Source organism: Echinops telfairi, unplaced genomic scaffold (assembly GCF_000313985.2).
Source record: "Echinops telfairi isolate 266 unplaced genomic scaffold, ASM31398v2 ScPeMD7_1;HRSCAF=3_0, whole genome shotgun sequence".
NCBI lineage: Eukaryota > Metazoa > Chordata > Mammalia > Afrosoricida > Tenrecidae > Echinops > Echinops telfairi.
Genome location: NW_022103896.1, coordinates 30,547,315 through 30,561,951, shown reverse-complemented (window position 1 = coordinate 30,561,951; position 14,637 = coordinate 30,547,315).

Sequence of the window (14,637 nt, the reverse complement as noted above, 5' to 3'; positions counted from 1 at the left end):
CAAACAAAAAGAAGATTTTCAGCTCTGACACTATAAGTCCCTATGAGACTATGGATCAGAATCAAGTCACTGGCAGCGGGTTGCTTTGATAGTGCAGTGTACACAATTATCAAGGGAAGCACAACTTCCCTTACTAATCTGTCGGAAACATGTTCATTACAAAGACACAATTAAATCCATGTGAAATTGTTCACTACAAATTAATATGTAAGCATAAATAAATTCATGCTTACCTCGCTTACTGGGTAAGCTAACCCTGATTGACGATTTACCATATAAAAGAACTGCTCTCGGTTATTCACTGTGAGTGAACAAAACAGGCTGAATCTTCCCTCAAGGAACGATCTGGCGGTTTTCTCAGCACATGCCCACGCAGCAGACCAGCTCCAGGCTCCCACCCACGTTCCTGTTCTTGATGGCCTTATGCAGTCACGCCAAATTCAAGAAAGTGCCAAAAGGTCTTTCATCCAACATCCCAGCCCTCACTGTCAAGCTGTAAAGACTAGGTAGAGGAAGTCTTGTTTTTCTCGATTGTGGATAAATGCTGCCCCCTTCTGGAACATTGGCAAATGTAAACAAGGGCCGATTTGTGGCGGTGGAAAGTGAAGGTTAGAAGGGATATCAGCTGCACCCCATTGTTTTACCCGCATGGAATGGGATGCATGGGAAGGAAAGCGTGCCTTTCCCATGGAAATGTTTTGCAGGAGAGGAGACTTCAGGGGCAGCTGTGAACGAAAAGGGGGCTGACCCTCGCTTCTGCCTCTTCGTTCATGGCACATCATTTTGGGTTTAAAAACTGGGAACACGGGTCTTGTTTGACTGCGTCTGTGTATGTATTTCTTCAGGCATTTCTCCCCATCTCCGTAGTCTCTGACCCAGGCTCGCCTCTCTTCTATAGTCCTGATTTCTTCTCACGTTGATGAATCACAAAAGGTGGAGCTCTGTCTGAAGCATATTCTCTCTCTCTCTCTCTCTGTATGTGTGTGTGTGCCTTCTGCCTGCTTTCTGTCTTTTAAAAAAAATCATTTTATTGGGGGCTCGTACAACTCTTCACAATCCATCCATCCATCGTGTCGAGCACATTGGTACATTTGTTGCCATCATCATTCTCAAAACATTTGCTTTCTGCTTGAGCCCTTGGTTGTGTGGTGTCTTGTCTAGATTGCTGAACAAGGGACAGCCCATTCCTTACTTGTGGATTTAGGACCCGAGTGTCTTCCTGTGCACTCCGGCACCATCTGCAGTGTGTTAGCTTGTGGCAAATACCAACACAGAGCCCTCGAGGCCTCTGTTTTGCAGGGCTTATTGGTTGGGGGAGACGTACAAGAAGCAAACGATAGGAGGCAGTGGCGCGACGCGATAAGGGCCGACAGGAGGAACACTCAGTCTTTGAGAACCCCACCCACTGGCGTGGCACCCATTCCAACCCATAGTAACCCTAGCTAAGGCTTCTCAGGGAGCAACAGATCACCTTTGATTTGACTGAAGGAGCGAGGGAGGCCACCAGAGAAACTACCAGCACAACTTTATAGGTGCTTCTCTTGTACTCTCTGCCCCTTGAGAGACTGCAGCGATGCATACATCTCTAAGAAGAAAACAAACAAATAAACACAGAAACTCCAACTACTCCATGATCACTGACATTCAGGGACAGAAACATCTGATCACATGCCTGAGGCCACATTTGACATGTCAAAGAAATCATCACGAAACCTCATTTTGAATAAGACTGTGATGGTATCTAATGTTCTTTCCGTCTACTTCTGTAATGGATATTCACATAGTTACAGAGTTTAAATCAGTTCCATCGTTTTGAAAGACCTTTGCTTTAATGAGAGTCTGGGTGAAGTTTGCAGGAGGGATAAAGCTAAAATAAATGGGGAAATCTCTAAAAGTCGGGTGGGAATCCAATACCTTGATGCTCACCAAGTGCTCAGAGGATGGAAGCTATTTTTCCATGTTCACAATGTATTGAAGTCTGTTTTAGTGTATGCCGAGGAATGTAAATTTGATTAAGAAAGGTTTGATTAGGAGAGAAAAATTGCTAGTTAATCACTCCAACGTGGAACAGGGATATCATTGCTGATGTCAGATGAATCTTGATTGTAAGCAGAGAATACCAGAAATCTGTTGACTTGTGTTTCATTAACTATGCTAAGGCATTCAACTGTGGATCAGAACAAGCTCTGTATAGCTATGGAGAAAAATGGCAGACCCAGAACATGCCATTGTGCTTATGCGGAACCTGTACGTGGATCAGGAGGCAGTTTTGCAAACAGAACAAGGAAATACTGCATGGTTTGAAGTCAGGAAAGGGGAATCAGGATTGTAGCCTTACATCCTATGGAATCCAGCTGCATGCTGAGCAGGCCATCAAAGAAGCTGGGTGAGCTGAAGAAGAACATGACACCAGGCTTGAAGGACAGCTTATTAACGACCTGCAATATGCAGGTGACGCAGACCTGCTCGCTGAACGTGAGGAGGCCTTGGGGCATTTCCTGATGAACATCCAAGATTTGGGCCTTCAATGTGAAGAAAATCAAAATCTTCCCCACTGGGCTTATAGGGAAACCATGATAAATGGGGAAAAGATTGAAATTGTCGAGAATTTCATCTTGCTTACATCCACAGTCAATGTTCAAGTAAAGTAGCAGTGGAGAGATCACATGATGCGTTTGCATTGGGTAAATCTGCGGCACCAGATCTCTCCAGCTTACTGAAAAGCAGGGAGGTTACTTGAGGACTAAGGTGCACTTGAGCCAAGCCATAGCATTTCCAATCACTTCATATGCATGTGAAAGTTGGACACTGAATAAGGAAGACTACAGAAGAGTCTGTGCACCAGAATTATGGCGCTGGCAAAGAATATTGAAGGCCCCACAGATTGCCAAAAGAACGAACAAGTCTGTCTCACAAGAACAGGCACTGGAAACACAGGGTATACAGGACAGATAAACTCCTCAGGACAAATACTGAGAGTAGCCATACCAGGAGGGGTAGGGGAAGGTGGGGGAAAAAGAGGGAACTGATCACAGTGACCTATCTATGACCCCCTCCCAGGGGAATGGACAACAGACAATGGAATAAAGGGAGACATCGGACAGTGCAAGACATGGAAAAATAATAATAATTTATAAATTATCAAGGGTTCATGAGGGAGAGAGGGGTGGGAGGGAGGGTGAAAAATGAGGAGCGGATACCAAGAGCTCAAGTAGAAAGAAAATGCTTTGAAAACGATGATGGCAACATATGTACAAATGTGCTTGACACAATGGATGGATGTATGGATTGTGATAAGAGTTGTACGAGCCCCCAATAAAATGATTTTTTTAAAGTACAGCCAGAAGGCTCCTTAGAGGCGAAGATGGTGAGACTTCATCGCACATCATTTTGTAATGTTTTCAAGAAAGACCAGGCCTTTGAGAAGGACATCATGTTCTGTGAAGCAGAGGGGCAGTGCAGAGGGGAAGGCCCTGGACAAGAAGAACTGACACCGAGGCTGCCACAAGGTGCTCACACGTAAGGACCATTGGGAAGATGGCTCAGGACCTGCAGTGTTCCATTCGGCTGTGCGTAGGACAGTCAGAGGTTGGAACCAATTCAACAGCACCGAACAACAACAACAACACAATTACTTCAAGAATATGATGGGCTCCTTCTACCTTTGTCCAGATGAAGAAAAAGGCACCCGATCTTGATGGGTAAGGCCCACAGAACTAGGTCAGTGAGCGGAATGTGGGATGGTGTCCACTTGCTGCTAGACCTGCCCAAGCACAGGCAGATGCTCTGGCCAGATACTTGCACAGTAAAATGGAGCTCACACCTGGTTTGTGCACTTCCCCACATTACTGCAGGGATCTCATGAAAAACAACAAAACCACTATGTGTGTACCCACACACACACACACAGAGCTGTACTGTATAGAATCAAATGCTCCATGTTTGGAAGAGGAATTTCAGAAAGTGTTAGATCAATACTCACAGAGAGTCTCATTAGAGATGTTCGGGAGAAGAGCACTTGCAGTTGCTAATGAGACACCTGCTTTTATAAGCCATTTAGAATGGCATGGCACGGCGTTGCTCGTGCTCTGCGGAGCACAGCAACAGAGTTGGGGGGAAGCCTTTCTTGTTTGCTACCAAGTTTCCAAACAGCCCCGCTGCAGCCATAGCCAAGCATCCGGAACCCTGGAGCCTGCGTTCACAGGTGGCTGCAGGCAGGCGGCTGCACTGGCAGCTGATGGCAGCAGGTGCTGAGAACCATCCGGGATCCACGAGATCCCCCAGAGGCACCTGCTGAGCCCAGGACTCTCCGCTCCCCCTTTATTTCCTCACTTCCCAATCTTCACTATCACTTCTTAGAAGCATGGACTCCGTGTGGATCCATTTTGAAACCATTTCCAATAGTTAGATTCTCAGTTTTACGGTTCACTTCAGGTTGGGAAAAGTCAAATGCCTGGGGGAGAGCAATTCCGCTCTCTCCCCGCCAGCCCCAACAGGGTGTGTGTTCTCAGTCTTTGTCCATCCTCATCCAGGCAAGCAGATAGCCGGCTCCCACGTCCCGGCCTTTGACTGTTCGGTTTGGGATGCTCTCCTTTGCACATGCATAGGCTCCCACCTCCTGCGGGTCTTTGTGGTGTGGTGTACAGGTGTCCTCGCGCCACACATCCTTACTGCTCTGAGCACAGAAGGTGGTGGGAATCAGTGACCTTGGAGTATATTTTGGTCATGCTTGAAAATGACTTACAAAGCTCTTCCTATAATTGTTCCTTCTTCTACTTAAAGCTAATGTTTATTAGACTTCCATTATTCATACACGACTTTAACTAAGATTATCAGCATATTCCCCAAGTGCCTATGCTCACCAATCATCTGGCAGACAAGCCAACTTCAAGGGTTGGCATTAACTTCTAGAATTTCCAGGGAGAGAGAAAAAGAGGGGCAGGGGGGAGGGGACGGGGAGAGACAGACTCCTGACCTCCTCTGGCTATGTGAAGAATCCATGCGGAACCCACCTCCACACCAGCCCATGGCTGATTGTCAGCCCCAAGCAGACATTTCTCCTCCCCTCCATCCTTCTTTACCCTGGTCTGACACCACATCTCTTCCATGATACTCTGTTTCTCTGATGGTTTTGATCATTTGTTGCAATGGCTACACAGAACACAGGGATCATACTCACAAGGAAGACGGAGTTTCTTAGGGAAGCTGACAGGTGACAGCATGTTAAGGAGATAGTGCCTTTGTCCAGAATACCTCTTCTCAGCCATGCAAGCAGGCTTCTTTCTCTCTCGTCTTTAGCTTCTCAGCCATGTGTTCCCCCAGGCTCTCCTAGTCCTGTGGGCCAGGAGGCCTATGATTCTCCCTGATGGTCCCTGCATTGCCCTCTGTCTATCCCATGGCCAGGCCCCTGCTGCCTCCGCCATGGCAGGCAGGGGTCACCACGTCCTGCAGTGGTGGCTCTTCTGTCTTGATGGCCATGGGATTCTCTCTCTGCTTTTGAGCTGGCCCGTCTTAAAGGCAGAAGAAAGACAAAACCGACCAATCCTCCTATCACTGTTTCACATACTCAGTTTACATGGTCTCATCCAATCATTTGGTTGGTTACAAAGACATGGATAGAAGAGCCATAGTAAGCAATGGTGCTTGGCCATGTTGTGTGGGTGTGTGAGCGTGTGCGTGCATGTGTTAAGAATACCTTGGTGGCATCCATAACTAGGATAGAAGTGGAAGATGAAAGTGGATGGCTACAGAGTAACCTTGATTCTTGAGCAGTGCTTCCTAAAGTGGGTAATACCGCCCCCTCTGGGCCATTGTAAGGGTCCAATGAGCCACAAAAGCAGACCTACTCTTGATCCTTGATTCGATTATCTGGACTATAAGAGTTTTTAATTGTCAAACGGCACTAATATTTTTCTGAAGAAGGAACAGTAGGACAAAAAATGCTGGAACCTTAGCTCTAGAAAGGAAGGCTTTGGGCAGTCATGCCCCTTCAAACCCTTGACTTGAAATACAGTCTCACCTGTACCTCATACTCTTTTCATTAGCCTGTGATCCTACTTTTTCCAAAGGAATCTTCAAACTGACCTGGACTGACCAAATCCTGGTGGAAATCCTATCTTTAAAAGGCAGACACATCAAAATTTTGGTGCTGGGTTTAAAGTTTACATTAACAATTGTCATGTCTGTAGACCATCATCTGGGCTACAGTTGCATTCCAGTATGTCTATATTAAAAACAAAAGATGCACACAAACATCTATTTATTTTACACGTTTTATCTGATTTCTCTTGATAATATAGCATTAAGAGTCAAATCTGGTTATGATGGTCATAGTTCAGATTTACCGCTTAGTAACTGTCGTGGTGCAGAGAGTGAAGTGTTCAACTGCTAATTGAGAGGGGAGGTTCAAATCCATACAGAGAAGCCTCAGAACAAAGACCTGGTGATCTATTTCTGACAAGTTAGCACCTGTACAGCATAGTTCTGCTCTGTGAAACACACACAAGAGGTCACCATGGCAACAGGCTGTGCTTTATTTTAACCTAGGTCTCAGAATTTCATCTTTAAAATGAAGATAGTAACATGATTACTTCCTAGAAATTGGATTATAATGTATAATCTCAATGCTTGGCATGTATCAAGTGCTTGGAAATTTGTACACACACACACACACGTGTGTGTGTGTGTATACATACATATACACGCAAAAGATATATATATCTTTTGGGATTGCCAAACCCAAAACTTGGGATTCCCAAACCCAAAACCACCTCTTTCAAGTCAATTCCAACTCATAGTGACCCTATAAAGGGCTTCTGAGATTATACATTTTTATGGGTGCAGGCTAATCTCTTCATCCTTCCAATGATTGGCTGTTGAGTTTGAACCAGAAACCTTGCTGCTAGCATTCTGATGCTAGTTAACAGTTCCACCAGGGCTCATTTTCTATCTAGCTAGCTAGCTATTTATCTATCTATCTATCTATCTATCTATCCATCCACACGTTATATATATACAGGAGCCCTGGTGGTATAGTGGGTTACATATAGAGCTACTATCTCAAATTTAGCAGTTTGAAACCACCAGCCAATCTGTGAGAGAAAGATGAGGCTTTTTACTCCTATAGAAAGTACTTTATAGCAATGAGTGAATTATATATATATAATTAATAATCTGTATTTCGGTGTAGCTTTAAATTGCTCCACTTTAACATTACTGTATATAGTCGTATATAAGCCGAGTTTTTCAGCACATTAAAAAAAAGTCATTTTATTGGGGGTCATACAACTCTTATTACAATCCATATATACCATCAACTGTGTAAAGATCAGCACATTTTTAATGCAGTTTTTGTGGTAAAATTAGGTGCCTCGGCTGATATTCGGGTCAGCTTATACTCGAGTATATATGGTAGTTTTCTTACCTTTTTTGTCTGGAAGGGTTATATCATCACCAGGCTGAAACCACTTCCTTTATAGAGCCCTGGAGAAGGGCGGCAGAGATCTTTACATTCCCAGATTCTTCTCTGAACATGTGATGTAAGCAAGGGGATGTGGTATCTATCGCTGGAGAACAGGGCCAGAATCTCAATGCATCATTTGAAACCAGCCCACACCCTGCCAATGCATTTTGCAATCGCCTGCCTTATGTTACTGCATATGATTCCTGGTGTCTTTGAATTCGTTTTCTTCCACTCATTTCATATCTTTAACTTCAAGAATTTAATTATCCATAGGTAAGGGAGATCAAAATACCTTTGGTACCTATTCCACACTGGAAATTGATCAAGCCTCTCTATTCAACACCATCCTGTTAAAAACAAAACAACCAAATACAAAAACTCACTGCCATTGGGTTGAACCCCAACTCATGGTGACCCTATAATATAGCACAGGGTAGAGCCAGGGGTACTGAGGCTGTAAGTGCTTAGGAGAACAGAAAGCACCTTCGTTCTCTGGCAGAGTGGCTGTTGGTTTTGAACTGCTGACCATATGCCACCAGAGCTCTCCCAATCCCATAGGCAGGTCTGATTACCCCTCATTTTACAAATGAGAAAGGGAGGTGGAGAGGCTAAGAGATTTTCCCCAAATTGTCAAATTCCTGGGTGGCCAATCTGAATTTCCAGTCTAGTTTTTCTTGCTCAAACATTTCTTAAAAGCCAAACAGACTGTTACTTCTACTAAAACAAACAAAGCCCAAAAGCTCTCCCTTCCGTCTATGTATCACAGCCCCACTTATTTTTCAGATGCTACTACAAGTGCTACCTCTTCCACTTCTTCACTGATCTGACTTCTCATGGCCGTTTCCCTCTTTGTGCCTCAGTTTCCGAGGACAGTTGTGAGACTTAAATAAATTAATATGTGCAGAGAACTTACGGTGGTGCCTGGTGCATAAAAAAAACTGTGTAACTATATAAGAGCTTACCAGGTGCCCGGCTGGTTACACATTGAGCGTTAACTGCTGGGTCAGTCGTTCAAAACCACCAGCCATTCTAGTTCCGTAAAGAGGTCCAGTCTCAGAAACTCACAGGGGCCAGCTCCACCCTGTTCTGCGGGATCGCTATGACTCTGCCTGGACATGATGGCAGTGGATACCACTGACCAGCTCCCACGATTTTGGACTTCAACTACATACTGCCTACATAGTCATTGTTACTGATATTTGTGTTCTATCTTTCATGGAATTTTAAGTATTTAAATATCTTATATGCCTGAATATGGTTATCACTCCTTTCACTGCAGCTGAGTGGATTCTGACTCAGTGGGCTGCTTTGGCCAGAGTAGAACTGCTTCTTTGGGTTTCCACGGCTGTAAATCTTCATGGGAGCAGATGGCTCCATCTCACTCCCTTGGAATGACTGGTAGGTTTGAACCGCTGATCTTGTGGTTAACAGCCCGACTCATAACCCACTACACTGCACAAGCGGCTTCACAGTTTCCCATTTGATCTTCACAATCATGTGTGAAGGCCTATTGAGTCTATTCCGACTCATAGTGACTGTACTGGACAGAGTAGAACTGCCCCACGGGGTTTCTAAAGCTGTCAATCTCTGTCGAAGCACAATCGCATTTATCCTCCCCAGAGAGGCTGGTGGGTTCAAACTGACATTGTGTTGGTAGCCAAGTGCTTTAACTACTGTCTCCTAGGGCTCCTTGTGAAGGGGCAGAACAGTTATTATTATTTACTAAGAGTTTGGATAAATTAGAACTGTAACTTAAGTTCTATAAACAATTAGCCTCAGAGACGATCAGAAATGAAACTTAGGACTTCTTATTCCAAATTTCCAAATCCTGTGCTTTTTTTAACTGAATTATAATATCAGCATGAGATCATGACATAATGAATGCTTAGTATTTATATAAAAGGGGGGCAGATTAAAGAACATATGGAAAATCTCAAATGAAGTTAATAATTACATCCATTATGTAATCTACAACTGAGAAAATGATGCTGGGTAGCTAAAGCCTTTAGTTTTTGTTGTTACACTTAACCATCACTCTCATGTCTGAGGCACTTTGACAGGCACAGGGCAGAATGTGGGGTGCAATTTCTACCCTCAAAATCCTCGGAAGCACAAATAACAGCTGATGCGGGATGGGCAGGTACAGCAACGACAAGCAGAGAGGTGATGGCTGGAGGATGTATGAGAAGTTGGGACCTCCATGAAGCAGAAAATCATTCACAATTAAGCATACAGGGACTTCACCAGGGAAATGCCAATGAGAAAAAACATTGGGAGGGGCCCAAGAAGAGACTGGAAGAGCCATCAGATGTAAACCCCATGAGGAAGAGAAGGAAAATTTGATTGATTCCTAAACCACGTTAAAATCCAGGGAAGGTTGGAAAGACCTACGAGGCATCTTCCAGCCAACCTTCCTGTTGCCGGCAGGGTATCTCAGCCCCAGGTGTGGCTTAGCCTCCGCATGTTGGCTGTGCTCAGTCACTGGCTGTGATTGAGGCATAGCCTCTGTACCAACACAGAGGCAGCTATTAGAGGGCAGCAGCAGAGGGCTATATTGATACTGTGTTCCTTATCGTTGGAGGTGTACATTCTCATGGCTTCCACAGGATGGCAGCTGCAGTGAATGAAGTTATGGAACTAGATAAGGGCATGGCACAAAAGTCACTTGTCCAGCACGCCAATATGGTTGAAGTTTAGGATATGGGTCAGTGTGTTGGGGAAGAAAGAGTAGCCCTTATATGGAACTGGTAGTATAAGACTGGTTCTCAAAGCGTGCTGCCTAAATATTACCTGGGGATATTTTAGTCATGCAAATTCCAGGGTCACGGTCTCAACAAAGCAAAATAACAAAACCCAAACTTGCCAGCACCAAGGATGCTGACGTGGGCTGACGCCATCAGACAGGGTAGAGCTGTTTCTGAGACGACAGTGGGACCCCAGACCTCGACTAATCCGTTCTAGAAGGGGCACGGCGATGCAATGCAGTCAAGTTCTGAATCAATTTTTCCCATAGTAACTGACAATAAATTAATCCGTTCTCGACCACCACGTTTTTACCCTAACCTTGTCTTTTTATACAAAACATTACACAGACATTTCAAAGTAGATAAGTTCAGAATTAAATAATATAATTTAAATAAGAAACACAGTATTAAAAAGTTTTTAACAACTACAGCATGGCCCATACCTTGAGATGGACGAGGATCTGGATCTGCGGACACGGATGTGGAGAGGAGGGATGGAGAGAGAGTCATTGTTTGGAAGGGGAATCTCCTTCCATCAAATCGACTGGTAGATGCTTTTCAGGAGTTTTTTTTTTCCCCCCATCTTTGTCTTTTTTCACTAGGACCTGGCTGGCTTTCTCTAAAACAAACGAACAAAAAATCTGTCTAATGTGGTTTGCTGTTGTCATTTCCCTGTTTTCTAAAAGGGTTTACTAAATTATCATCAACAATATAGATAACACGGTTAAACAGTTTCTTTTCAAAAAACTCTTAGGACCCATGTTTTTCTCTAAAAACAATACACAAAGCCTCCATGTATTAGTCTTGGTACTTTGGGGAAACAAATCCACAGCGACTCATGTATAAGAGAGTTTTATGTAAAGAAAAGGTGCATCACGAAAACATCCTAACCCAATGCTGCCCAAGCCCACAAGTCCAACATTAACCCATTAACCCAACACCAGTCCACAAAGTCCTCCACCTCACAAAACAGAGGCAATGATGCCGACTGCAGGAGGAAAGCTGAGTCCGTGAACTTGTAAGCATCTCAGCACTGGCAAGGGTCTCCACACGGCTGCTCCAGCACCCAGGGCTGCATCGGGATAGATCCATGAGGCTCTATCAAGTCTATTGACTTGCAAGTCAATCTTGCAAGCTGAAGCAGGGAACTGCTAAGGCAGCTGCACCCGATGCAACCATCACAAAACAAGAGACCCTAGAACTAGAAAGGCGAGGCTTCACCACCCATTTATCCCTCCGCCTTTCAACCAGCCCCACATGTGATTATCGGCCAGGCTGGCACAATTAACTAACTCACTCCAAAACTAAGAAGATTATAGCAAAATGCCTGTAACACAGGTGCAAAGGGTTTAAACAACCCGTACTAACAAGGCCAACTAACATGAGTGACCAAAACACGAACTGCTGTTGTTCACAACAATCACGTGCGTCGGGTCAGATTCCGATGTTTTGTTCGAGCTCAGACGCACAATTTTCTCGACATTTCGCGTCATGATCCAATGATGTCCAGTACCGATGGGGTTGAGTATCGGGGTTCGACTGGCTAAGTCTTTAATAGGAGTAGAAAGGCCCCTCCGCAGGTAGTTTAGAACAGCTGACCTCGCCGTTAGCAACCCAAATCACAATCAATATGCCCCCAAGGCTCCCTAGACTTACTGAATTAGACACTTTGGGTGGAGCCCCTCAATCAGTGTTTTAACAAACCCTTCAGATAGACCCCCGGTGGTGTAACGGATTGTATTAGGTTGCTAACCACAAGGTCAGCAGTTCGAACTGCCCACCTTCTCCTAAGGAGAACAATGAGGCTTTCTACTCCCATAAAGAGTTGCCATCTTGGAAACCCACCAAGGCAGTTCTCCTCTGTCTTGTAGCTCTTTGCTAGGGGTGGGAATCGATTGATGGGAGTTTTCTTCTTTTTTCTTCAGACGATTCTAATGCATCTCAAGGCCTGGGAGACCCGTTAATGGGCTAGAACAATGCAAAACAGATCCACGCATGACCAGAAAACCACTTAACCCAATGCCAACCTGAAAGCGACAGGCTCAAGTTTCCTATTGTTTAAAATCAAAGCAGTCTCTAGCCTGCGTTCGAGGAGGCTTAAGAATGTTCGTGGAAAATGTTCACGATCTTTTCATTCCAGGTTTCCATGGCATTTTGGAAGCCCCTTATCGACTGGAGGTCTGGAAATGAAATTCTCGATCCCAGGCCCAGACATAGAGCAGACGGAGAGAGACGAAGTTAAAGAAAGATGAAGGAGATGACGTGAAAGCCCCCTGGCAGACATCCCTGATTCTGCTCTAAGGACTGAGTTTCAGCAACACTGCACTCATCCAAACAGTCTGGAGTTTCCAGACACCAGATGATCTTACCCAGCTTTGTAGCGCTCTCCTCCCACAGGAAAACACACACATATAAAATCTTGCTCTAGTTATCTACTTATTCCATTCTCCCTCCTGAGTTTTCATGTTCCTTACTTCCCTAGGACACTGTGAAGGATCCATCTTCAACACTGTGATGCAACATGTTAGGAGCACAATATGTGGGTTAAGTACTCAATTGCTGACCTAGAGGCTGGCAGTTCGAACCCACCAGCCACTTTCTGGAAGAAGGTGTGGCTGTCTGCTTTGGTAACGATGGCAGCTTTAGAAATCCTATGGGGCAGTTCCACTTTGGCATTCAGGGTTGGTATTAGTGCGAATGGACCCATGGCCATTCGTTTAGCAACTCATGAATACAGCACAAGACATGCAGAGCATGCAAGAGTTCTTCTGCAAAATCGGCAAAATTATGAATGGTCCCTACTCCTTTGACTGATCACAGAAATAGACTGATAAAAGACATAAGATTCATCAAATTGATTCCAGCTCATATCACCCATAGAGGACAGAGCAGAAGTGGTCCTGTGAGTTTCTGAGACTGTAAATATTTATGGGAGTTAAATGCCTCATCTTTTTACTGCTGAGCAGCTGGTGATTTCAAACCACTGACCTTTAGGTTTACAATCCAATGTGTGACCCACTATGCCACCAGAGCTCCTAGAAAGAGACTGATGGGAGAGGAAACTGTTCTGTTGTGTGACCCTCCCTGTGATTGGTGCTGTGCATGCACTGACTCTTGTCACTTATGTAACTGAGAGCAAGGAGATCGCCAAGGCAGATAGAAGATCCATAACTGTTTACCATATGGTCCAGGGGGCTAGGTGGCTGGCTGTGTAAAAGCACACACTTACAAATGCCATGAAACTCACATCAAATGGATGATGACTATATCCAAGAGCTCCCGTACACAACTTTCAGGCAAAGTCCTGGGAAAATCCTCAGTCCGAGGGGCTTCAAAGAAGTGCGTGAAAACACATTGTGATTTGTCATTCCATTTGTGTACGCATTTTGAAGCCCCACTGTACTTACTCAGAGGAGGTCCTGTCTCTTTAGCCATGCTTGCAGGTACCTTTGACTTTCCTCAGAACGTTTTTGTGTTCTATCAAGCAGTTGCATTTTAACTTGTGTGGATCACTGTCTCACAGTCACAAAGCGTTAAGAAACAGGTATAAGCTGATCTATGGAGCTCGGCTGCTAACAAAAAGGTCAGCAGTTTGAAGCCGCCAGGGGCTCCGTAGGTGACAGAGGTGACAGTCTGCTACCGTTAAGATGACAGCCTTGGGAACGCAGTGGGGGCAGCTCTGCTCTGGGCTGTGGGGTTTCTATGAGTCAGAGTAAGTCGCTGGCAAGGAGTTATAAACTGGTGTGGTGATGTGATCTGACTTCGGCTTTCAGAGGATCACTCTGGCTGCCAGGCTGTGAATAGATGAAGGGGAGCCATCTGCAATACCATGTCGTGTGTTCACACAACACATGAATATTCCTTAGATAAGTACATCAATAAACAAACAAACATATATCGGAGTGCGCTCACATTTTATTACCAACTGTGTGGGTGATTTAAAATGCCTGACATGCACTGTGTGCAGCAGCAGGGGCACCAGCAGGTGACTGAAGTTGCTTGGGAAGGGGGCAGGCTCCTGCTCTGAGTTTCAAAGAGCTATAGACCACACCTGCTAGAAACAGAACACCTGGGAGGCACTAGGATCTCTACAACAATGACAGGGTGAGAGAAGTCCGAGGGCTAAGTCTTTAATTAGAGGGGGAGCGCTCTGTGTGATGACTTGAAGCTAAATGCTAATATGTGTATAGTTTACTTGATGTTGTTCTTCATCCTTATGGACTTATAAAACATCTAGGCAAATCAACATTTCATGTGTCTAATGCTCAAAGCATGAATGTTGGACATGAGAAGAATTTTGAAATGGCAAGGGATTTGTGAAATATATATTATCTATGTATGTATCATTTCATTATAAAATTATCTTTGTAAACCACACTGTTAATGTACATTTGGAAATGCTTTGTTGTACAGATACAGAGCCTTTTTTTT